Here is a 26199-nt window from a genome sequence, read left to right as displayed (position 1 = left end):
CCTAGTCAGAGGCGTCCCTCGCTTCCCACTTTAGCTCTGACTTCTGGAGGTGCTGTGCGATGATTCACGTAAATGTCTTCATGGCTCTATAGGTAAAGGAGGAGCAGCAACACTAATGACCGACAGCTGAAAACAAGAACTTCTGCAAAGACACTTCCCGTACTCGCGGATGGCTTTTCTCTCGGACCACCTCCACCCCGACTCTCCATACACTCGCTTTCCACGTGTTAAATCACGGTTGAGGCCATTGGGAAAGTCCTCCTGGGTTGTTCTAGCCCACTTCTCCTGTACAGGAATGTCTTCAGAAAAGGGTGGGCTTTCCCCCCCTTCAGAGGAGCTCCCCGAGTGCTTTAACTCCCCTTAAACACTTGCTACTCTTACAGCGATGGGGCCTCAGCCACCTCCCCAGGCAGTTCACTTCAGTGTCTAATTACCCTTACTGGGAAGAAATGTTTCCTAATGTCTCCTAACCGACATTTTCCCCTTTCCTTAGTTTCAAGCCGTGACTTCTTATTAGACCATTCTCAACCACTGCAAGCAATCCCCTTCTTTCCTGAAAATTATTATTGCTCAAATATTTGTAGACAGTTAGCATAGGCTTCCATCTCTCCTGAAAGCTTTAAATGCTATGTTCCTTTAACCTTTCTTTATAGGTCATCTCTTCTAATCCTTTTATCTTTTTTGTCACCCTTCTCTGAGTTCTCTCTCATTTACAGTATTGATGTTCTCTATATAATGACGTGCCCCAAACAGTATGCCGTGTTCCATAAGTGGCTGCCAGGAGAGGCGTGATTACAGAAACTCCATTTTCCTATAAGCAACACCCCCCTTCTCCGCCGTGTGCCCCAGTACAGCATTTGTCTTTTTCACAGCTGCACGACATTATCTAAATACACTATCAGTCCCGATTCCTTCTCGCATTTGTCTCTTGGAGACATATGCACCTAATCCAGTGTTTTACTTTGCTTTCTACCCACCCCAGTCCCCTGAGCCCCAAGCCAGGATTGTTCACAACTTGAATCCAAGACTCCTTTTGGGCAACTAAAAGAAAGCTTTAACTCCTTCAGTTACCAAGGCCCTAGTCTGTGATAAACTAGACACAGGTAATCGTTAGCTGTGACCCTTTTATTTATAATGCCATCAGATTGGGTTTATTTTTACAGCGTTGTTAGAGATTAAGAGCAAAGCTTCCGTCTTCATCACATTGGTTTTACTGTGGGTTAGGACCTACGGTGCCCCACTTCATTTCCTGAGACCCAAGCAAAGAGCACAGAATCATTTCTAGTAAGTTCTGACTCTGATTAAAAAACAATCTTTATGAAATAGAAGCTAATAAAATTGCTTTCCTAATTACCCTGAGCTAGTTCATTTCCCAGCAAATATACTAAAATAGAGTTACTTGGCTCCGATTCACAAAATCTGAACCCGAGCTCATTATTAAGGCATTTAGCAGGGAAAAAGCATGTGTGCATAAGATGCTGCCCCATCAAGCAGAATGCAAGAAACCTTTTGAAGTTCAGACCTTTGAAGTTTGAAGTTATTGCTGCATTTTTTTTTTAAATGCAGGTATTTCTGCTAGGAAAAAATGTACATTGGAGTCATTTATATTAATGGAGCAGAGTACCTATACTAGTATAATCTTTAGAGGAGGTTTTTTGTTGAGAACAGCAAATCTATTCAAGAAAAATATTTAGATCCTTTGCATTGTGCTTGCTAGTCTGCAGGCCATTATACGAGGCAGAGAGACTTTTCCGTAATAGAATAGAGTAACTCATGTCCCACGGCTATTTCCGCCATGACTTATGCCACTCACAAATCTCTTTCATCTACTTAAAGCGTGAGGTTCTGATGACTATAAATGTATGAAAATGTTTGGAGATTGTTTTATTTTCCTCTAAACGTCCTATCATTCATTAACATGGGCACGATTTGCTAATATTTCTAATACATGCATGAATACTCCACTAACAGAGGTTTAAAATGCTCCATTCTCAGGGGGAAAAACACAATTATCAAAATTAAGAGCTACTTTAAGAAGAGCATACCTATTAACTAAAGGGGAGATATTTACATGGCAGAATCAGGTAGGTCAGGGAAGGAAACCTCTCCTCTGTTTGGCAATATGACACACCCGTTTTATGTGACATTGCCAATAGAGTTACAGCTCAGGGTAACTGTAATATTAAAGTAAATACAGCCAGGACTGACTCAGAGACAACAGCCAAGCCCCTATGGCCAGTACTGGGAATGCTAAAGCTTTCTTCCACCTCTATGGGTATTTGCCTGAAACCAATCTCTTAGAGCTCAGTCTCACAAATCTGAAAACGGGGGAAAGAAATTGCCTCTGTCTTCTACCAGGGAGTGCAGCTCTTCTTGGGAAAATTTGTGAAATTCCACCCCCTGGGCAAAAACCATGGCTTTTTGTCAATATGCCCCGGGTGGAAATCTGACATTTCCATAATGATATGACAGATTTCCATCTGGGAAAACTGCCTTCTGTTTTCACAATGAATTTGAAGCAAGAATGAAAAATCTTTCACTTTTGTCTATAAAACTATTTAAAAGAAAAAAAAATCTGCACTTTTCCTGCCTTGAAATAATAGATTGGGTATTAAATGAGAAAAATCTGTAACTCTTTTGAGTTCAATCAAATCATCAGCGATACTCAGAAAGAAAAAGAAGGGAACTATGTGGAGAATAAATCCTTCCAGACAAATTTGTTACTGTTTTTTGAAAGTTACTAGCAGATGAAAGGAATAATGTGTACCTAGCAATAAATGAATGTGCATCAATGATATACAGCTGGAATTCAAGAAAAGATTGACAGAGGGCATCAGTAAGTCTATTTTGTGAAACTGGTTCTAATTGATTTCGATGGGAGTATTGTCACATGGATTGAAAATTTGCTGAAAGATAATAAACAAAGAATAGCAATGAATGAAAAGCAAAGGGGATGACACTGGGGTTAATACGAGTTTTGCTCTCATTTCTCATTTTAGAAATGCAACAGGAGAGGACCAACCTGCACAAAAATGGAATATGCAAATGTACTAAATGAACGGTGCTTCACTTGCCAATGAGAACTGAAAAATGGAATCTCCTTAGTGAAGTGGGAGGTAGAGGTCTGAGGAGAGAGGGAAACAGAAACCTAAGTAGGGCCTGGAAAAACAGGAGCCAGGATGTTTTAAGGGGAAACTATCTAATACACACAATGAATACGCAGCTCACTGGCTTTTGAAGACTGATCCAGGCTCAGTGTTTGAATTGCCTGTAGTCTTGTTTTGTCTGCCGGGATGGGGGTTGGGTTGCACTCTCCCCGGCCCTCCTCTTCCTGACGTTGTCAAGTCCCTGAGTGAGAATCAGGGGCTCTGGGGTGGGGTGGATTTTCTTTTTTTCTGTGCAAAGTTAATTATCCCAGACTCTGAGAAAAACAGACTATTTTCTATAAGGCCTTAATGCAAACGAACCTTGCACTTTCTTCTCACCACCTGAGAAGGCCATGAGCTGCTGCCGTTGCTTTTGGCGGCTCGCGTGGTGTGTTGATGTTTTTAGTACGATCTGTAGAGTAGGACCATCCTGCTGGTCTGAAGGCCACCGACCAACTGAAAGTAAACACAAAAGAGGAGGGGATTACAGAAGAAATCAGAGGTAAAAGAAGTGGAGGAAGTGATTTGCTGGAGAAAGGCAAGTGTGTCTTGATGATTAACGCCAGGTCGGCATGCTGAGAGAAGAACGACACAGACACAGTGAACGTGCGGCATCCGGGTTGCCGGCACATTCTAATGAGCACGATGGTCAAATGCCCTGGGTTTGCCATATGTTGTGGCCATATGCATATCTGGTGAACCAGATGCCCTGCTTTTTTTTCCCAGTATTGCACCATTTTTCTCACAGCATAAAGACATGGCTTAAGTGAGAAGCAGGAGGGGGCAGGGGGGTAGGCAATGATAGCTTGTTATTCCAAAAGGGTGTCGGACAGAAAACATCCGTAAATTCATCCATGTTCTAATTCTGTTTCCAAATATTTAATGAGCACCTACTAGGTTCAAGAAAAGCTTAAATAAAATCGTGGGTGATAAAATTTTCTTGAGTTTACTAAGGAAAGGTTAGAGATACTCCTGTACCTGCCACAATTTCTCTCAATAAGCCCTCTCATCATTCAGTAAAAAATCCTATGCAGTTTGCCATTTCTAACGTTTATAAAGTCTCTAAGGATTGATAGGGGGCCACTTACGCACGGCCAGTTTTCAAACTGTTCCCTCCATCTGGAAGACTCCTTCTCTACCCCAGTTCCCACCTCTTCTTCAAAGCCACTCATTCATCCAGTTACTGGATATTTCTGACTGCCTGTGAAACTGGCACCATTAAAGACACTGGGGTCACCAAAGTGAGCAAAAAAGACACAGTCTCTACCCTCACAGAGCTTACAACCTAGTGGCCTAGACATTATTCAAATAATAAAATAATGTGTAATTATAACTGGGAGACATGCCAGCAAAGCGAAGTACCGGGAGCTATGAGCGTGTGAGACAGAGGCAGGCCAATCCTGGAAGAAGGATGAGTCATCTTGAAGGCATCTCCTGCAGGGAGACCTTTCTGATCCTCCAAGTCATGTGTGCATGGGCACTCCTCTCTCTTCCGGAATCCTACAGCACATTGCTAAGCCCTTAACAAGGTCCATCCGTGGTGTCTAGAAATCTGTGTGCCCTTCCCAACCTGGCTGGCACACGTTACATGTTACCCACCTTTGCATTCTTAACAGTGCTTTTTTACGCAGTCAATAAATATTAATTGAAGTTACTATTTTACACATCTCAACTAATCATCAACAGAGAAAAGAAATATGAATGCTATAAAACATCAGGTAATCAAAAGGTCCTCAGGGCTAAGTTGTGCCATGTCTCAAGCTATCCCAAATTGCACAACAAACTCCTGACAGAAATGGAGCTGTTCTTCTGACTCCCAGGCCACTACAACTGGTTGGCTTATATGTTTAAAATGAAAATGAATTTCAAATAATTTATTTCAAGTATGTTTTGGCTCCCCTTGAAGTAGGTCCAGCCACCCTAGAGCACCAACACATTGAGGCTTGGAGTTAGTACTTAAGTGAATTTCTGCTGTGGACCATAGTCAACACGCTTATAAATCAGCCCTATAAACAGTCCCTTACAAAAACAAAAACAAAAACAAAAACACAGTCCCTTACACATGGCAAATACTGCAAGACCAAACGAAAAAGCCTTTAGCCAGATACCTCCTGCGAAAGAAAAGGGTGGGGAGACTGGCTAAAGAAAATGTCTAGAGGTTTGATTCAGGTACAGTTCAGATTTTTTTTTTTTTTTTTTTTTTTTGAGGTACACGGGCCTCTCACTGTTGTGGCCTCTCCCGCTGCGGAGCACAGGCTCCGGACGTGCAGGCTCAGCGGCCATGGCTCACGGGCCCAGCCGCTCCGCGGCATGTGGGATCTTCCCGGACCGGGGCACGAACCTGTGTCCCCTGCATCGGCAGGTGGACTCTCAACCACTGCGCCACAAGGGAAGCCCCAGATTTTTAAAAAATATATTTATTGATTGATTGATTAATTGATTTTTGGCTGCTTTGGGTCTTCGTTGCTGAGTGCAGGCTTTCTCTAGTTGCAGCGAGCAGGGGCTACTTTTCGTTGTGGTGCGCAGGCTTCTCATTGCGGTGGTTTCTCTTGTTGTGGAGCACGGGCTCTAGAGCGCAGGCTCAGTAGTTGTGGCGCACGGGCTTAGTGGCTCCGTGGCATGTGGGATCTTCCCGGACCAGGGCTCGAACCTGCGTCCCCTACACTGGCGGGCGGATTCTTAAGCACTGCGCCATCAGGGAAGTCTCCAGTTCAGATATTTTTACGTTTACCTGTGTTTATCTCCATCATAGACTCGGCAGAAAGGAGGGTCTGCATACAGGCAGTGTAGTGAGGGCCCTGACAGATCTCCTTTGAAGCCTTGGGATTATGGACAGTGGTCTCTGAGTAGGATTTCCTACATAGGAATGCAAGAGAAATCATAGTAAAGCCTCAAAACAAACAGAATGAATCTATCTGCAGAAAAGTACACGTTGTGTAATAAAAGATTTTTCTTTAAAATAATCTGAAGGAAACTAAAATTTGAATAACTAATCGGGTTATCATTCCAACTTAAATCTTGGCTATTTCCACTCCTTCAGGTCACTGAGTTCTGGGTGGCACCTCAGCACTCTCCCATTAAGCCCAAGTGAAGACAGGAGTTAGGCTCTGGTACCTTCGATTCCAACATTCCCTCCTACAAGGAAAGGTTTCCTTAGTGAGCGGGACTCTACAGATGAAGCATTGGCCCCTTTCGTGGCAGATTCTAAAATGAGTCCTCACTATATTTTCTCCAGGTATTTGTAGAACGTGAGAGAGACTGCTTTTGATTTTCTGTAAATGGGTCATTTCTCAATTCCTAACTTAGAAAATTCATTCTTAGTATTTTCCTGCTCTGGGTATCTGGCAGGGGTTTGAGTGAGGGAAGTGTCAGAAGAAATGTTATGCCATAAGTTTAAAAACATTTATATTATTTTATTTTTCAAGGCCTTACATTATGTATCAGTGTAACTGAGTTGCTTCCTGAACTCTTTCTCTGGTTTCTTAATTGGACATTTTATAGATCTGGGGGTACATGTTCAATATGTCTAGGGAGAAAAATCTAACTAGCCAATAATATCAAAATAGGGCTGGAACCAGGAAAGAATCTCTTACACCTATAATCCTCCTGTTCTACTTTTTTGTACTTTTTTGGGGGATGAGGGAAGGAGTACAGATCCAGGGTCTGTACCAGCAAAATAAATTAGAGAACTGAGGCAGCTGGTGTAATAATCCAGTTCAAAAAAAAGATTTCGTGACCTGAATTTTACAGACTGGATGTCTAATAAGCACTTTTACCTGCTAATGGTTCTATTCTCCATGCCCTTGTCAGCGTGGGGTTTTCTAAGTCACAGTTCTTTGGTCAAAGATTTTACATCTGGGATCAGGTTATTAACAGTATAGTCTTCGCAAGCATGGCAGAAGAAGCAGAAAGACATGCCTTTCCCTCCATTGATAGAATCAAGAATCTCACAGTCGATGTGCTGCCCAGAAATAAAGAGATATTTCTAATGTGAATCTAGACAAATGGCCAGTTACAATTTCGTTACCTATTGGCAAGCAGTCCTGTACCTAGCATTGTACCACACGCAACATGTAAGTGTCACCACTTGGAGGAAGTAAGTACATCAGTCAGGGTCCCAGCAGGAAACACAGTTGTCTCCAGATGATTCAAACAAGGAGACTTGAAAGAAGGGGCTACTTACTGACAGAGGAGTAAGCAGAGTTAAGGAAACAAACAAGGAATGAGGAATGAGCAGAGAGGCATGTAGGGACTCAGCTTAGAAGGATGCCCTAAGGAATGAGGGTGGGAAATAGTTTCTTGAGACCGGTGAGAGCTGGGCCAAGGGAGGGAGGCCATGAAGCAGGAGCTGTAGTAATGCAGGGGTGCAGCTTCCACTAGAGGTGTGCACTCAAGGAAGCAAGAGGGTGGGCAAACCCACCTTCCCACCTCCCTCCCTCTAGTCCATGGCAGTGCCTTCCATTGGCCAAATCCAACCAGGGGCCAGGTTCAGCAGGATTAGAAAACATAAGAGTGTGTTCAGGAGTGGGAAGCAAATGAGGAATAACTAGCGCAGTCAGTAATGTTCTTTAGGTCATGGTAAGCTGAACTAGGACTAGTGCTTTAACCTACCTGAGGGACAGAGCCGTCAACCCCACATCTTCTGTCATACGTCCCTATACCTCCCTCAACCAGCACTATGCGCTCTCCCCTGTCCAGCCTCTCTCTCACCACCCTTCCCACTCTCCTCCCCACTCCATCCCTCTCCTTCAAAAACTAGTATTTGCCAAGACTCTCCTAACCTTATTGTCCTCCCCAAGTATCAATTCTCTCTACTCCCATAGCCCTTAGCAGAAGGTAACACCTACTGTTAGATGGTGATAATTATTAAGTCTGCATTTTTTTTCATCCAATAAGTGAGTAGTTATTGAGCCTCACTAGATACCAGGAATGATACTTCATGCTGAGGATACAATGGTGCGTTAAAGGGGCAGAGTCCCTACACTCTGAGCTTTCAGTCTAGTAAGGTAAAGAACGGTGAGAATAGTCACAAAACTACATATACAATTACAAACTGTGTTAATAAATGAAAAGTACAAAGCACCTTGAGAATATATGGCAGACAGACCTAGTCTGTAGGTTATGGAGGACTCTCCTAAGAGATGAGGCCTGAGTTGAGAGATGATGAATTGAAATTAACTAGGCAAAAGAAAGTTAGAGGGGGAGATCGAGAGTGAGACTTCCCGGGGAAATGGCATGTGCAAAGGGCCTGCAGGCAGAGCTGTACTGTTTTTTGATGAACTGATGGAAGATCCATGTAAAGGATCATGGAGAGCCAGGCAGAGGTAGCTCAGTAAAGCTGGAGCCTCATTCTAACACATCTATGAGCCATATTTGACCAAGTAGTTCCCCTGAGAATAAACATGAGGCTGCAGCCTTTTTAAGTGCATGTTTCACCACTGAAGCCTTATAAAGATCACATTAGTTCCCCCAAATCTCCTTTCCAACAGTCACTGCTCTGCTGAATTTTGTTAAATAGCCCATTTCCCTGAGGCAGAGAAAATATTAAACTGACAGGTCTCTGAGCTATAATATTCTGTGAGTTCCTCATATTAACTGATTATTCAAAGAATTGAGAAGGCAAAGGATTGAAGTTGTTTTAAAGAATAATTAAGAACTGAATGTTATTGCTTTTTTTCCTTGTCTAGATTTTTTGTTTGCTTGTGGGCTCTTTTGGTGAGTTCGGTTTGGGGTTTGTTTTTGCATTTAACCATGAAACAAGTTTTATATGTGAGCGGGGGAAGAGAGCGGTGGGCTTTTAAAAGACAACAGGTACACGCAAGGGGAGAGAGGACAGTAGTAAATGATCCCATCTCGCTCACAACCTTGTTTTCCTGGAACTCCAAAGAGCGCAGCCAAGTTCTCAAACCAAAGCTGTTTATTACCTTGTGCTCCCCCTGCTGGTCCCAGGCTCACAGAACCAAGGTGTTTACAGAGGTGAGTCTCCAAATTCGGTATACCCCCTCTCTCTGCTACTTCTGGTTCCAGCACTTCCAGGAGGCCTCCCTACCCCTACCTGCGACTCCAATACCCATTTCTCCAATACTAGAACTCCTCTTTCTCTTAACTCTCAAAGCATGGATTGTCTTTGCCACTTGAGGCAACACTTAATTGCAAATCCTATTCGTGCTCTGTCTCTCTTCTTATCAATATATTATCTCTGACCAGTCCATAAAGTTCTCCAGGTCAGTGACCATGACTCTGATTTCTTTTGAACCCCAGAGCACTCAGCTCAAAACTAGGCAAATTTTGGTGGATTAACCATCAGAAATAAATGCTTGGTGAGCCTGGAAACAATTAGCAATTGAGAATAAAAATACAACCATGTCCAACCTCTTTTAAAAGAGAATATCACAGATAACATATTGCACAATATTCTTTGCCACCAGATGTTCAATTAATATTCGTTAGCTAATATTTTTTCCTTCTCCGTCTCTGCTACTTCTTTCCCATTGCTGATAGGGAGACCCAAAAGTTTTTGATCCAGGGCCTATATATAAACGCAGCATACACACACACACACACACACACACAAACACACACACATCTCTAATTTCTTTCCTCTTTAAAGGCAAAGCTCCTTTTAAACACAATGACCATTCCACGTCCAGGAGACACAGGGCTATGTAGCCCACAAGGCCAGCCAGGTGTAATAGTCTCCCATTTCTCTGGGGTTGAACCCCTTCAGACTTTCTGTCCTAACCCCAACACCTCAGGTTATAGTTTCTTTTTTGCTGATATAAGCTCTGGAGGTGTCCCCACGGAGACATAAAAAGGCTTCTGGTTTCTACTTAAAAAGTAACTTGAAAATATATAAGGCCCTAAATGCATGGCCTCTGAGAGAATTTCCCCATGGGCCACATCAGGTGTAAGAAATAATTAGGAAGGGCACAAGCATACCTGAATTAAATTTAGTATTATGCTTACATGCGAGCAAAATACTGTGCCAATCCTCAACTTAATTTTTAAAATTTTGTCTTTCCTTTGTTTTTCTTCTTTTTCTCCTATATAATGATAATACAATTGTTTTGTGCTCCAGACTTTCCTAGGTTTGACTATGTTATTTTTTGTGTTTGATCTTCAAAATTACCTTGGACAGTAGGCATAGGAGAGAGGATAAGTGGCTTGCCCAAGGTCACATAGCTAGTTAGTGGCACCACCGAGGCTAGAATCTAAATAGCCCTCTTTACCCAAATGCCTGTCTTAATGTAGATCTCTAACGCCAGAAATATGAATTGCAAAGTATGGGATAGCTGAGTCAGGGAGAGAATGTATACAAGTCTTTTGAGGGCCAACAATACCTTGCTACCCCCCAAATCATGACGAAGCCCCTGTATGGGGAGTGCATTTCCAACTGGAGTGCTTCTGTCCATGGGGCTTGGATAACGGCACTTTCGATCCATCTGACTGTCCCCAAGAACTGCAGAAGTAAAAGGATGCTTAGAAAGTACTTGGAGATCCCAAAGTCCTAAGTGCTATGCTGATGATGCCAGCATCCACTGCAAGGTAGACTGTTTTACATCCAAAAATTGTAGATACCGGTGGCATCTGTAATGTCTAAATAGAGCAACTTACAGGTTCTATTCTTAACTTTGATTTTGACTTGTTTCTGGGCCAGTAACTTAGATCCCTATCCTTACCTTAATGCACTGTTTACAGTTTAATTTCCTTTTTGTGGTGCTGTTTGGGGTTGGAATTTTTTAAAAACAATATGACTCAATTGAAATCAGATTTCCCCTAAAAAAGTCAAACAGATCACAGAGAGGCCCAGTCTAAAAATTCTGCCCCATAGCCTGTGGTCATTCCATAGAGAATCCCATCTTTCCTTTGCTACCCTTTAGTTTCTACCTGAATGATTTGTTTTTCCCAGCCTTACTATGGTGCGGTATTGGGGTTGATGAACAAAGCCTCCTGCAAGTACATAGAATGTATTAGTATCACCCACAGAAACTTTGTGGGTAATATACTTTTTTCAGTCCCTGTTTAGTCCTTCCTGATTATATTAACTCTATTCCTTTCCATGGTTAGGGCTGCCAAGATATGAACATAGAGATATGAATCTCTAAGGAAACCTATTCATTTGCACACAGGGCCAGCCAGCAATACTTAGGAAGTGGGCTTAGTGCCTCCTTCTACACAGCTTCTCTGCTGGGGCCACAGCATGTGACATTCTCAGTCAGAGCATCCTTTTAAGGACCTCAAGGAAACAAGAGTCCTGAGCTGAGAATAAGGCACGCGCTTATACAGGAGTGGAGAGGATGTATGTAGCTCACCCCCTGGCCATTCAACTTCCCCAGAAGAGAATAAGACTTTAAAGAAATGGTGGTGGGAAGAGGACTGGGGATGGAAAGAATCCCAGGAGAAGGTGATCAGAAGGAGGAAGACGAAAACAGTCTAAAAGAAGGGAGACCACAATAGGTCCTGCCTCTTCCTATTCAATTGACTTAGAAAATTGCTTAATTTCCACCGGTCTCATATTTATTCAATCTATAAAGTGAGAAATACACTAGAATCCACCTCATAGCATGTGTGTGTGTATCAAATGAATAACATATAGGACTCACTTAGTAGAGAACGTGGGGTTTGGTGGGGTGTCCATACCAGATTTAGCAGTGATAACAACGCTATTGCAGGGACAGCCCCAGGACCCCAATCATCCTGGGGAGAACAGTGGAGAAGAGCAAAATAGAGAGGCTGGAGCATGCCAGGGACAAGCTCTGATCCCATGACACTGCCCAGAGTAGTCTCTGGGGACACTCATATCTCAGTGATGAGTTAATGAGTTAATGAGATCAGACATGCTGTATATACACTGTGCTAATTTTTTCTTTAAAGTTTTCATAAATGGACCAAGCCTGTGGAAGAAAGTCTTCTAATACCATTAGTAGTATATATCTTCCATGCCACACAATTAGTTGTTTGGAGGGAAAGAAAGAGCTGTGAGACAATAAGGGGAACGGGGGATTCACAAGAGAAAAGTTTACATTATTTTTCCTTGAGTAAAATACCTGCATTTATTGAACCATTTTAAGAAATCCTTTCTCTAGGATCAAAAAGTCTTGGTTCTTGAGTTGGAGATGGGAAGAGGGTTGGGGAGGGGTGAGAATTCCTTTGAATTAAGATTATTTACAGAACAAAGCTATGTTTAATTGCTCTCATTATTTTTCAATGAAGAAAAATAATATCCTCACATATGTTTCAGGGAATTCAGTGATGGTTAAGCATATTACTAAGGATTTTCTGCTTATGTGCAGGTTTCAGAAGAATGCAAAACCTTCAAAAGGTACGGTGCCCCTCTTTAAAAAAAAAGCCCCCAGGTAGAAGACACAATAAATTGTATCTATTCTACAGAAAAGAGACCTTCTATTTTAACTATTTTTGTCTTTATTAGAGTTGAATTCCACTACTATTCTTCCAAATCTGGCAACAGGTTTCTGATACTCAATATCATTATCTCAGTATATTAATTAGTTTTCGAGACCCCCAAGCAATAAAAACCTAGTCGTTCAAGGTCACAGTTTGACTCACTTACAATTGACAAATAATTTGGCAAACTCTGCACTGAGCCACTCCATACAATAGAAAATATATTGTCATTCAAGTTAACAAAGGAATCTTTCTTTGCCATCTCACTACAATGGCACTGCAAATGAACATCGTCTGAATAAAACCCCAACCACATTTTCATTAACTCTCATTAACCACAGTAGGGTAGCACACAATTCGCCTGGCTCCTGCTTAGACCACTGTGCACCATTTTAGTAGCAGCAGTTTGATGGGTTTTACGGCAGGTGATATATGGAGTGGGAGTTTCGGGAGTCGTAAACAGAAGGCACTGTGTATCACAATGTGGTTTAGGGATATAATGGCTGTGTTGTAAAGCGAGGGATGACAATACTGCACTAGGCTTGGGGTACTGAACCAATAGACCAAACAGCTCACATAATTCAAGTAAGAGTGAAAAAAGTCCTAGGAAGGGGTGTGCGTGCGTGTGTGTGTGTGTACACACGTGCGCGTTACAGGCCTTCTTCTAGCTTTCATTAATTACTTCAGATGGATTTGAATAGGAACTACTAAAACTGAAGTAAATCGGCGTCCCCCTGAAAAAACAGAACATTTCTCTTTCCTTCTAGCACAATCTTTTTCTTCCTTAACCACTTTCAGTGGCAAAATAATTAAGTGAACAGCTAGTCCTGGTACAAGGAAAGGAGCAGCAGAAATTTAGGAAGATTCATATATGGAGGACAAAATAACACCAAAATAAACTTTCTTTTCTTTCCAGGAGATCCCAGCCTGGATGGCAGGGGGCTCGAATTCTGTCTGACTTACAAGGTCCCCTTCTGCCCAGACAGCAGGGAGACGTTGAGGGGTTCAGCAAGTCTTGGGATCCCTTCTGTTAATATCTCTCAGGGTCCTGGGTGTCCAAGACCCCAGCTGTCTCTAAGTTACTTCCAGTCGCTTTCTCCCAGAAGGCTGGGCCTGGTATTTTCCAAACCAAAAATGGCAACATGTGGCCTCTTTCAAAGAAGACTATGTTGAACCAACAAATGAGGGCTTGTGGTTACTCACCTGCTGTGTGGCCTTGGCCAACTCACAAAACCTCTCTGAGTCTTCATTTCCTTTTGGCACATTATCCTACCTTACTGACCTACTACAGGGATCATGTCAGATAGTGGCTTGAAATTTTAAAGCAAATGCCAATATAAATCATCATCTTTATCACCATCACTGTCATCACCATCCTTATCATAGCAGTATAAGGTACTGAGATATTAATGTGTGTTTTGTTCTCACTACATCTCCCCCTCCTTGGCTCCTAAAGAGTCGTCAGGCTCTTTGTGCTCCCTTACTTTAGCAGAGGACTGTAGAGACTGAAAGTAGAAACTGCCTGCAGAAAAATCCCTACCTGGCCTTTTCTTTTCCCTAAAAGTCTGAGCTCACTGAGACATAGGGAAAGAAGGAAATACTTTTGAGTTGAGAGGTTTCCCAAGACTGAGAAGGGACTGGAGGGGAGTGGGACTCCAGGGATCTGTTGCATTGCAATAGTGGTGACACCAAGGGGAGGTGACAGGGCCACTGGTGGGGAGTTGGCACAATGCACCAAAAGAGGCTGACCCTAGACAGGAAGCCTTGGCAAAATTATGGTGCCAAAGAAGCACTGGATTCACCAGACTCAAAGAAACCAAAGCAGGTGAGGGTGTGAATAACTCAGGGTGGACGGATGCCAGAGGGGCTTAGAGAAACGTCTTTGGTCCCACCTCTCCGCCAAAATGAGTGAGACTGAATTTGTCATCTGAGCCCAATCAGATAAAATTTGATTTAAATAAAATAATGCTGCACACCTGTGTTTGTGGCCTAAAGTTCAGATCTACTTTATTATCGCCCTGGATACTTGTATCAGGATGGGAAGCAGACCTCAACCATGATTTAAATTATACGAGTCGACAGACAGTGCTATTCCCATCCCTGTTTACTTCACATTTGCGTATTACTTCTTCAAAGATTTGACACAACTGAGGACACTCAAAAAGAATATACCACAACCCTCCCCAAAAAACCCACAAAGGAAATGTAAGAACAAAGGCAGCCTCACTAGAAAGAGTTCTCAGCTTCCCAAGGGAACCGCTAGGAGGAAGGCATCTCCCTTTGGAATGCTGAAGTTCCAATGCATTTTTAAAAATCTCCATGCCATTGCCTCGTCCCCCACTACCCTTTATATTTGAAGGACTAGAATGGAGACACATCCCGCTGCACCTCAGCCCACCCCTAGGCCTCACGTCCTGATACCAAACTCCATCCGAGCACATTGCCATGGTCTGTGTGGAACTGCTGAGGCTGTCACTTCATTTCCTCCTTCCTTCGAAACTAGGAAATGACTGACCCACGTGTTCCACGTATCTATTTATCAACAGATCATAAGACCAGTCTTCTGAGATCTTGTGACAGGTCCCATTAACTGTGAGCTACCCAATAATGTGTATAATCAGTTGTTAATGGCACTGTGCTATTCTGTGATAGCTGGGCCATTAGTGAGTGTCAGCGCAGTCCCCCACCTGATACGTGGCTTCGGAGAAACTGCACATTTCCATTCGTGATGGTTCCCACACAGGTGACAGGTGGGTGGGTGCCTTCCGAAATTACCCATTCTGGACACCTGGGTGTCCAGTCCTAGTCTCTGCGACTCCTATGGTAAACAGGCTTATGGGTGTTTGAGTTATAAGGGGAAACAATATGCCATTTGAAATGATAAAACTAAGTCCAAAACAAAGAGATAGGTGCCTCTCATCCTCAAGGTTCTTTGAGTCACAGCAAGATAACTGACACTTTGGGGATAATCCTAATATTTCAAGTCCTTCTAAAAACAGATCTTCTCAATGCCATTCAACATACAAATCCCTTATAATGATCCAGCCATAGCTGTCCTCTGTGACTGTGGAGAGACTTCAACAAGTTCCACAGAGTTTAGAATTTTCACACACACACACACACACACACTTCTTTTCAAATAAAAATGTCTCCACCACCAAACCTTGAATTCAATTCTCCATGTTTATTCCAAGACTTCCTCGGTTTCCTCTATATACGTTTTGTAACCATTTCATTTAAGGGACCAGCAGCAAAAAGTACCAAAAGCCTCAAGCAAAAGGGAAATGTACAAAACTCTATGTCATGAGTTTTCCCTTTGTGCTCACTACAAAATCCATGCCCATCACCCAGACACGGTGACCTCCAGCCTCAGCCCAAATTCAGACAGCTCAGAAGTGTTCCCAGCTTAGACCTTCATAGGTCAGAATTTGATTTATTTGGGAAAGGAAAGTTTCATTGACCCTAGAAATCTGTCAACTGAATCCAGCCAATGCTCAAGTGATTTACATCTGCTCTACGTCCCAGCTCTGCCTATCAAAGGCCCTAGAGTTTTTACTGCTGCCTCCATAAAAAAGAAATTTAGCACTAAGGACTTGCCAAAGGGTCATCGCATGTTGTTGGAGGGAAATAAAAAATGAGATATTTGTAAAGTGCAGGGAAAAAGGATGAGGCTCAGCTTACATTCTCCCTCCAGTCTGGCTGCCAAGAAAGTGGGGCCTGGGTCTATTCTTTCCAGAAAAGTCATTTCCTCGGAACGACTGAGGAAACAAAGGTACTCCTAGGCCTCGGAGGGGAGGAGGATTCCTGACCCAGCTTGGGGTCCTAGAGGAATGACGACAGCCCTGGTCCAAATTCACCCCAGAGCGAGAGGGCTTAGGCTGGGTATGTCACAATGTGGCAGAGGGGGCATGGAGAAGCCAAAGCTCTGATCATGAATTGCCTAAAACACCAAAACACACCGCTCGGAATCCTTTCCCAAGGAGAAGTGGATCTTTCAGAGGCATCAGCTGCACCAACTCCAATAGAAACCAAACATCCAAGCCCAACTGCCCAACAGTAAAATGGCAGATAAGATGAGAATGTGAGGGATGATTCCTCCCTGGGCAGTGATTCATTCCTTCATTAGGGGGGAAAATGCATTAAGTGCCCACTACATGCCACACACTGAGCTGAAGATTCAGAGACGAACCAACCAAACTGCAGCTTCTGCATTTCTGAACCTTGGAGGAGAGTGAAGAACCCTCACGGTTTGAAAGGAGAGCTCAAGGAATAGGACCAATTAGGGAAGCTCTGAGCCATCTCGATAAGATGACTCAGCTGTCAATGCCTCCTGATGAACCTATACTGTTATATAATCTCCCATCCTGATTCTGCCGGAATCTCTGCTTGTTCAGGAATGCACCCATTTATTTAATCATGAATGCATTTATTCAGTCAACCAATATCTACTGAGGATCTAGTATTTTCCAAACATCATGCTACACTCGAGAGGGATAAATCTGAGCAAAGCCAAACACGATTCTTGCCTTCATGGAGCTTATTAATAGTTAATTGCAAGTAAATGCGGAATTTCAACTCAGTGACACAAAGGAGAAATTCAGGGTGCTCTGTTAGAGCCTGAAATGAGGAGGGAGGGTTGATCTGATCAGGGAGACCACGGAGAATTTCCCTGATGCTTAACTCTGACTGGGAGGATGAGAAGATGTTAGATACCTAAAAGGAGGAGGGAAGAGTGCTCCAGGCAGAGGCAACTGCAGCCACCAGAGCTGGGCGCTGTGTGGTGAGTAGCAAGACTGAAGTAAGGCCAGGGTTGCTGAAGCACTGCTTGAAGGAGTGCCTGGAAGGAGACAGGGCTGCAGAAGAATACATGGGAGTTGCACCACACTCTTCAGGAACTGCGGCTTTGTCCTGGGAACCACAAAAAACCTTTTCAGGCTGCCACATGATCATATTCTATTTTAGAAAAAGTCCCTCTGGTTGCAGGATGGAGAACAGAAAGGAAGGAAACCAGCAGAGATGCAGGGATATCAGCTGGGAGTCATTTACAGTCCAATTTAGCTCAGTTAAGGGTGGTGCTGGAGGTGGGAATGTGGAAAAAAAGTGAACGCATTAGGAGGTAAAGGCAAAAAAGATTTGGATTGGATATGCGAGGTGAGGGGTTGTCTAGGTTTCTGGTTTGTGTAACTGGAGGGACAGCTGCCCAAACCACAGTCTGCACTGCGGTCTTGATCTATGTTCACCACCACTTCTCAGCTTGCCTGACCCTTTTCCAAGCTACATGTGCTCAGTTCCTGACCTTTAACCTCAATAATGAGTGAGCTGGTCTCAACCTCAACCTTCTAGACCAGGTCTCCTGATGATGCCCTTCAGATATTCATCTGGCTTCACGTACCATGACATCTCCACACCTCTTGCTTAGGATCTAAGCAACTCTCACCCCTTCCTCTCTACTTCAACCTCAACTTCAACCAACCAGATCTTTCCAGTTCAAGTTGCTGCACATTCTGTCACTCTGGTTAAAACAGGGGGCAAATACTCCTTCACGGCTGTTTGCAGAGACTTATCCCTGATAGATAACATTGTGTTTTCATGGTTGGACACACAAAAAAGACTCAATTCTCATCTATACAATAATGGAGGAATAAGTAATGGTGCTATTCTTTGCACTACTATTTACTGAACACAACATTATATTCTTTATAAAGTTTAAACTACTTAAACTTCACAATATTGCCATGAGGAAGATACTATGATTATTATCCCCATTTTACAGATGAGGAAACCAAGGCACAGAGAGGTTTATTAATTAGCCCAAAGTCCCATGGCTGATAAGTGGTAGAAGTAGGATTCAACCTAGATGGCCTGATTCTGGAGCTAGTTCTCTTGGCCACTACCCACTAGCGCCTGGGACAGAGATTCAAATTTGTCTGGCTTGAAGACTCATGCTACAGTCATAGGTGGACACATGCACAGGCTCTCCCAAACTCAGAACCCTGGTTACAGGTCTTGAATCTCTCTTGGTCCAGCCATATTCCCATCATTACAAAATAGAAGCATTCATCAAATAACCCCAAGAAATAAAGCCTTCACTGTGCAGAATCAAAAGTATCATTTATTTCTAATGATTTTCTGCTGTTCTCATATATCAGTCTTTGCTATGGTTATCTCTCATTTTCTTTGGGAAACTGGATTCCAGTAGTGGTTATGAAATGATGCAAGGCTGTTCGTCCCTTATACCAAATAACCCCACACTGTTGCACATTTGAGTTGGCTTACCTATTTATTGGTCCCTCCCTCCCCCTTACCTGTTACTTTTCAGATCTCAAGGCTGCTACGAGTTCTGTATCTCACACCTTTCTTCCCTTCTTGGAATTCACTGCTATTAATCTGTTGTTTTGTTTTGTTTTTTTAAACAACTTTATTGGAGTATAATTGCTTTACATTGTTGTGTTAGTTGCTGCTGTATAACAAAGTGAATCAGCTATACGTATACATGTATCCCCATATCCCCTCCCTCTTGCGTCTCCCTCCCACCCTCCCTATCCCACCCCTCTAGGTGGTCACAAAGCACCGAGCTGATCTCCCTGTGCTATGCGGCTGCTTCCCACTAGCTAGCTATTTTATATTTGGTAGTGTATATATGTCCAGGCCACTCTCTCACTTCATTCCCCTCTTGAAAAATAAGTGGGTTTTTTTCCTAGGAAGAAATATACTACTCTGAATAAGAGGACAGCTGCCCTCTCTGTCTGTCATACTTTGTATACTATACAATAAATCATGTCAAATTGGGGGTGACTCTCCTCCACTCCAACAGAGTAAATCACATGATCTTGGAGACATTCATTTTGTGTATTAGATTACTGTTAATATTAATAAAAATAGCAAATATTAGTGCACATTACGCCAGGCATTGTGATGAGTACTTTGCAGTCACTATCTGACTTAATCCTTGCATTGACCCTATCTGCTAGGCATAATTAATATTACTTTACAGAAGAGGAAACTGAAGTTTAGAAAGATTGTGTAACTTTCCCAAGGACACACAGATCAAAAGCTACAAAGCCAAGACCTGAACTCAGGTATCTTTGGCTCCAAAACCATTCATTTATCCAATATAATATATCTTCTAGCTAGACAGCTAGAAGACCATTTGAGAAGTCAACATCAACAGAAGCTTGTTAGAAATTTAGAATCTCAGACCCCACTCCAGACCTACTGCATTTTCATGAGATTCTCAGATGATCTGTATGAACGCTGATGTTACAAAGACACTAATCTTTACCATTCCCCAGACTTCAAGCTTCAGGGCCCCTTCACTGTCTGAAATACATTGAAGAACTGGAGAAATAACCATAAGACCGCCACTCTGTCTTACACTGGTGCCCACCCTGGGGTATGTATGTAGTAGGAATTAGAAGACTGCATGCTGGATGAACGGAGCATCTTTTCAGACCATCCTCATCCATCACTGTGACCATGCCCAAACCTATGCACTTGCATCTTCTGCCAGTGCACGCTTCCCCAAACCTTTAGGTGTGAACTTGTCTCCAGGTAGTCTCGCCAAGTCTATGCAGTTTGTTTTCAGCATTTGATACCTTCCCTTCTCCTCTCCTTTTCCACAACACTCTCCCCTAATATAGAGTCTAGGCTTGCAAGATAAGATACAGGATCCATAATTATATCTAAATTTCAGATAACAACAACAAAAATTTAGTATACATATGCCCCATGGAATATTTGGGACATACTATACAAAACGATGTATTCATTGTTTACCTGAAATCAAATTTAATTGGACGTCTGTATTTTCATTAGCTAAAGCTAATAAAAGGTGAAAGGTTTATGAGGAATAAGATAGTCACAAGATTTCAAAGTATCACTCTAAATTGCAAAGGGAAAAACAAAAACCTACCATGGAGGGTACCTGCATTCGCTACCTTAACCAAGTGATCAAACTTAAGATCACTGATGGTGGGATGTCTTGACCCATGTGCCTCTGGGTGAGAAACAGTGTCAAGCACATAGCATCTCCTATAAAGCATCCAAGATGTCAAGGTCTAATGGTAATCCCACCATGCCTTTAGAGCTAACTTCCAGTTATAGGAAATACAGGGGACAGAGGCACAAAACAAATGACACCAAGAGACAATGATGAAGAAAATCCAGATAATGAGATATTATACAAGACAGCTGTCCTGGTCTATTTTTAAACTCTATATTATTTTTTTTAAAGTGGGGTACTGTTGGACTTCTCTAAATTAAAGGAATCTAAAGAAACATTACAACCAAATGTACTGCATAAAACTTGACTGGATCCTGGTACTGAAATTTAATTAGCTATAAATGACATCTTGAAGACTTAAGAAATTATTCTTAGGTATAATAATGGTAATAGGGTTATTTAAAGGAATGTCTCCATTTTCAGGAGGTACATCAGAAGCATTAAGGCTAAAGTATCATGATGTCTGCAACTTATTTTCAAATTGCTCAGTATATACATATATATGTGTGTATATAAATTTGTGTGTTTAGATATCTACAGATAGAACAAGTAACAGTTGTTGAAACTCGGTGGTCACTGTACAATTCTTCCAACTTTTCTGTATATTAGAAAATGTTCATAATAAAGGGATGGGGGAAAACTTTTCCTCAAACCTGAGAAGTCAGCCTGCTTCATAGGGCAATCCTGTCTCTAAAATACTACTACCAACTCTGCAAGATTGGAGTCCTTATGATAGCACAGAGGATCAGGTGTAGTGGATGAAAAGCTTTTCTCTATGATAGCAAGAAAGTGTCTGTACCGTGAATTTAAAAAGTGTAATCTGAATGTACCTGAGCTTCAAGTTTATAGACTCTAAATTAAGAAGCCCTAGGCATGTTCCTCATTCTAAAGACACAGTATCCTCTATCCTCCTGATGGCCTCATCTGTGGTGGGTTCATATGTCCTGGGGAACAAAAGGGGTAAAAGAGCCCCCATACAGATCAGCTGTACATCCCTAGCACCGAAAGTGCAATGAGTGGCTACGGGTGAATGGCTATGTGTTATAATGACTCCTCTCTCATTTATAAAACAGAGATGGCACGAAGATCCAATTAGTCACAAATTCCTTTTCCTTCCCCTGTCATGTGACTTGCCCTGCCTCCCAGCAGGCACAAATTGCTTCCCCATCCCACTGTCAGACCTGGCCATGATTTACTTTGGCCAGTGACGTGTGCGTGGACCTGATGCAGGACCCGATGTAATAACATCCAAGCAGAAACTTTAAAAGTGAATGAAATTTCGCCATTTGCAACAACACAGATGGACCTGGACAGTATTATGTTTAGTGAAATAAGTCAGACAGAGAAATACAAATGCAATATGTTTTCACTTAGATGTGGAATCTAAAAATAAATAAATAAATATAACAAAACAGAAACAGACTCACAGATCCAGAGAACAATTTAGCGGTTACCAGTGGGGAATTGTGGGGAAGGGACAAGATAGAGGAAAGGGATTAGGAGGTACAAACTACTAGGTATAAAATAAATAAGATACAAGGATGTAATGTACAGCACAGGGAATATAATCTATAAAAATACTGAATCACTATGCTGTACACCTGAAATGAATAGACCACCATAAATCGATTATACTTCAATTTTTTTAAAAGGGATTACAAAGTTCAACCCACTCTTGCATTTTTCTTGTGTTGTTCCACCACTGAGAACAACGTGTCCAGGATAACGAATGCTCCTCAGCCAGGGTCCCAGCATGAGAAAACACACGAACAGACCCACAGTTGACCTTCAGCTTGGCACAGAGCTGGGGTCAACTTGTGGCCCTCACAAAATGCAAATGAGAAAAAAGTGTTTTACCTTGTAAGTCACTGGTATTTGGGGGGAGTTGTCACTGCAGCAAGAGCTGACTCACCCTAAAGATAATAACAGTATGGACCTTGCAAGGTTGTTATTCACATCAAATGACATAATGCCTGAAAGGCAGGTAGCATAGCATCTGACACATAGTCACTGTTCAGAAACTGTAAGTTGTCACGACAGGTCTGTTTCTTCAGGGGCATCCACACCTATGCCAAGCACGCTGACCTGCCATGTTGCCGAGGTTCAGCTTGAGTCTAACACGCTGATACCAATTCGCCATAGACTAGCCCCCCACCAACACTCTGGGTAACCTCTTCCCTCTGCCACTGCCCCTGGGCAATATCGTAGTCTGCCTCTGGGTCTTCCGTGTTTTATGCCCCTGGGCCTGTCTGCACAGTGCCTGGCTCTCCTCTGCAAGGCACCTGGGTGATGGCAGTAACTCATTCATGACTTCTGTCACCCCTTGGTGCCCACCTTCTCAGCTAACACCACCTGGCATTCCATCACTGCCTAGCTCCAGATTTCCAGGTCTCATGAATCTCTCTATCAGAAAAAGAAATGCATGATCTTTCTGGCTGTGCTATTTTGTAGGGGGAGGGGGGGTCATAGAAACTTCTTGCAGAGGTGCTTGGCTTCCTAGCAATCTCTTGTTTTTAGTTTTTTTGTGGCCAGGGTTCAGGGGTGCGTCCAGGTAGCTGGGTCATCTGGATTTCAGTAGAGCTTTTCATTGTCCCAGAACTACGGTCCTTTACCAATCTCCCTGTGGCTAAGCTGGACCACTTCTACCAGACTTCCTCACTGTGTGTGTGTGTGTGTGTGTGTGTGTGTGTGTGTGTGTGTGTGTGTGTGTGTGTGTGTGTGTGTGTGTGTGTGTGTGTGTGTGTGTGTGTGTGTGTGTGTGTGTGTGTGTGTGTGTCTCTTAAAGCCCCACTGTTCTGCTTTGTGATCTGGTATCTGTTGGAATGAAAGCCACTCAAGTTTTCCAAGTATGTTGGTATGAGTCTGAGCCTCAGTGACGGAAAGGATTTACCTTCCTTCCCACAGGGCCACGTAAATCAGTGGACGGTCAGAGTCTGCCCAAATGATGTGTGCGAGGGAGTGCTAGCTTCAAGGTCACCAATATCCACACACAAGTCTCAACTCGCTCCAGCCATGACCTCTACTAACCAAGCATGGTTTCCACATTCTAGCTTATAAATTAATTTTCACAATAGATCGCTTTCAAATATTAAGAAATTCAACTGGATTAAGACCATGCTGTTGAAGGAAAGTCCCCAGACCAGGGAACCTGGAATTGAGCATCTCATGCCCACTCCACGCATCTCCAGTCCTAGCTCTGCAGCTCGCTGGCCAAGCTGGCCCCGGATGAGCCTCTACACACTCATCTGAACAATGAGCGAGACCAGGGGTCAGCACACTATAACCTGTGGGCCAGAACTGGCCTGCCACTTGTTTTTGTAAGTAAAGGTTCATGGAACCCAGACATGTTCGCTGTGTATGTACTGTCCATGGCTGCTTTCTTGCTACAACAGCAGAGTTGAGTATTTGTGACAAAGACTGACCGGCCTACAAAGCCTAAAATACTTACCATCTGGCCCTTTAAAGTAAAACTTAGGTTACCCTTGGGTTAGATGATGAACGAGTTCTCCTCGAGCTGTAATACTCTGGGATTCTCTAATTCTAGTGCCATATCCAGCTCCATTAAAACTTGCAATATTTAGGGGAAGGTGTCTGACAAAAAACTCATCCTACCCAAGATTTTGAAATGGTTGATGCTACAGCCATTCCACCAAAAATATGGCTCATCAGGCAGGGAGGTAAGAAAGAGTATCTTTCAGAAGCAAGAGAAGCCTGAGATGGTTGCAGCTAGTTTAGCTTTTCAAGGAGAACTTGTGTTTGATCCTGGGCGCGTGTGTGTGTGTGTGTGTGTGTGTGTGTGTGTGTGTGTGTGTGTGTGAAAGATCCATGTATCTACTTCTGTTCACATTAATAGAAGGTACATGGTTCCTTCAAGAGGGAAAATATCTTTCAGAAAGAGTATAATTTGCTCTAGTGGATAACAAATAGTTGGAAGTTTTCTCAGCAAGCAACCAATGTATCTAGTTTCAGATTCCTTTTTCAAGCCAAAAAAATGATGATGATCTCTAAGCCATCGCTGTCTTTTTTGACACAGGCCTGAACTCAGCATTCTGAACAGGACTATGCAGAATTGGATTACATTTCACCTCCCTCACCCATCCATCTTCCCTTTCCTGCTCATTTGCTGGGGCTGCAGAAGTATTGAGTGCTCCAGGACAGACTTGGTTTTCCAAACCATGCAAGTCATTATGAATGGCCTTGTGTCCAGGTAAAGGTTAAGGAGGTCTTTTGTTGTTCTAGTTTAACTTGTCCCTGCCACTGCAGCCTAATCATTCCACATAATAACAGGCCTGATACACAGGCCCGAGTCAAAGTCACAAGTCAATAAATCCATTCCTTTCTCCCTTTCAGGCAAAGTGTTGAATAGTACTGAATGTGCAGTGTCACCAGATCCCGTAGTCCATCACATCAAGGTCGTCTGGTATACGGCACATTAAAAAAAACAACCTTCCTTCTTTTCAGTGCCTTGCACATCCGAGAGAAGCATCACTGACCCACACACAAGGCTGGATGAGGGAGGGGATGAAAAGCAAAGATCGATCGATAGCTCCGGTTCACAGAATCCTGGAGCCACTGAAACTGACAGCCACGATCCTAGACATCAGCTACCTCTACCGTCCTCCTTGTTTCATGAATACGGAAACTGATGTCAGAGAAGGGAAGGGATGTGTCCAAGATCATGTGGCCGGCACCTTTCAGAGTTAGGACTGGAACACAGGTCTCCTGACTCCCAGTCCAGTGCTCATTGCTTTGAAAGTGGAAGATGGTGGATGCTTTTGCATTTAGAGAAGAGGACAAGAAATCTCCCTTTTCCTAAACAGAACACGCTAGCCATCCCCACTCCCAAACACAAAGAGTCCATTCTCTGCACTCAGATAGTGCCCCATCTGTAGATAAATTGTATGAAGTCACACTTTGTTTCCAGAGGAAAAATATCCAAACATCTAAAAGCCTCAGTGTCCTCATCTGTAAAATGGAGATAATAAAGTGTCTATTTCAAAGGGCTGTGGTGAGGCTGAAACAGCACAGGACAATACGTGACTCACAGGGATGGCTCAGTAAATGCTAGCTCTTACTGTCATCACCCCTGCCACCAGGACAATGACAACTGCTGTGTGTTGGCCCACAGACAGCTGCCTAGCCAGCCCCTCTCTTTTCGCACCGGGAGGGTGTCTCTCAGCTGCTCCCAGTGACACAAAATACAGCTCACCAAATTATCTTTTCATCTCCGGTGTGAAAATATAACCTGCTGATAGAGGCTCATTGGAAGTATGCAATCCTGAGTTACAGTTTGTTTACTTTGCTAAGGGACTTCCAGCTCTTCCAGGTTCATAAATCCCTTGTGGTAGATGGAGGAAGGATTGTAAATTAACTTGAATAATAGGACCACGTTTGCGTACCTTCCAAAGGTTTAAATTGCTTTGAAAGGAAAAAATAAAGTCACACTTGTCATCTGCTGTCTCTAGTTTTCCCTTAATTAGCAGTTGGATTAGATACCCTCAGAGGTGAGGAACCAAGGAGACATATGAACCAAATGTCAAGAATTTCCCCCCAGGGACCTGGAGACCATCTTTCCACCATATCTGTGAAACAGATTTAACAATGAGGACTTGATGACCAGATCGTGCCAAATACCTGTTTCTGTTC

Source organism: Globicephala melas, chromosome 12 (assembly GCF_963455315.2).
Source record: "Globicephala melas chromosome 12, mGloMel1.2, whole genome shotgun sequence".
Taxonomy (NCBI): Eukaryota; Metazoa; Chordata; class Mammalia; order Artiodactyla; family Delphinidae; genus Globicephala; species Globicephala melas.
This window is presented reverse-complemented; position numbering follows the sequence as displayed.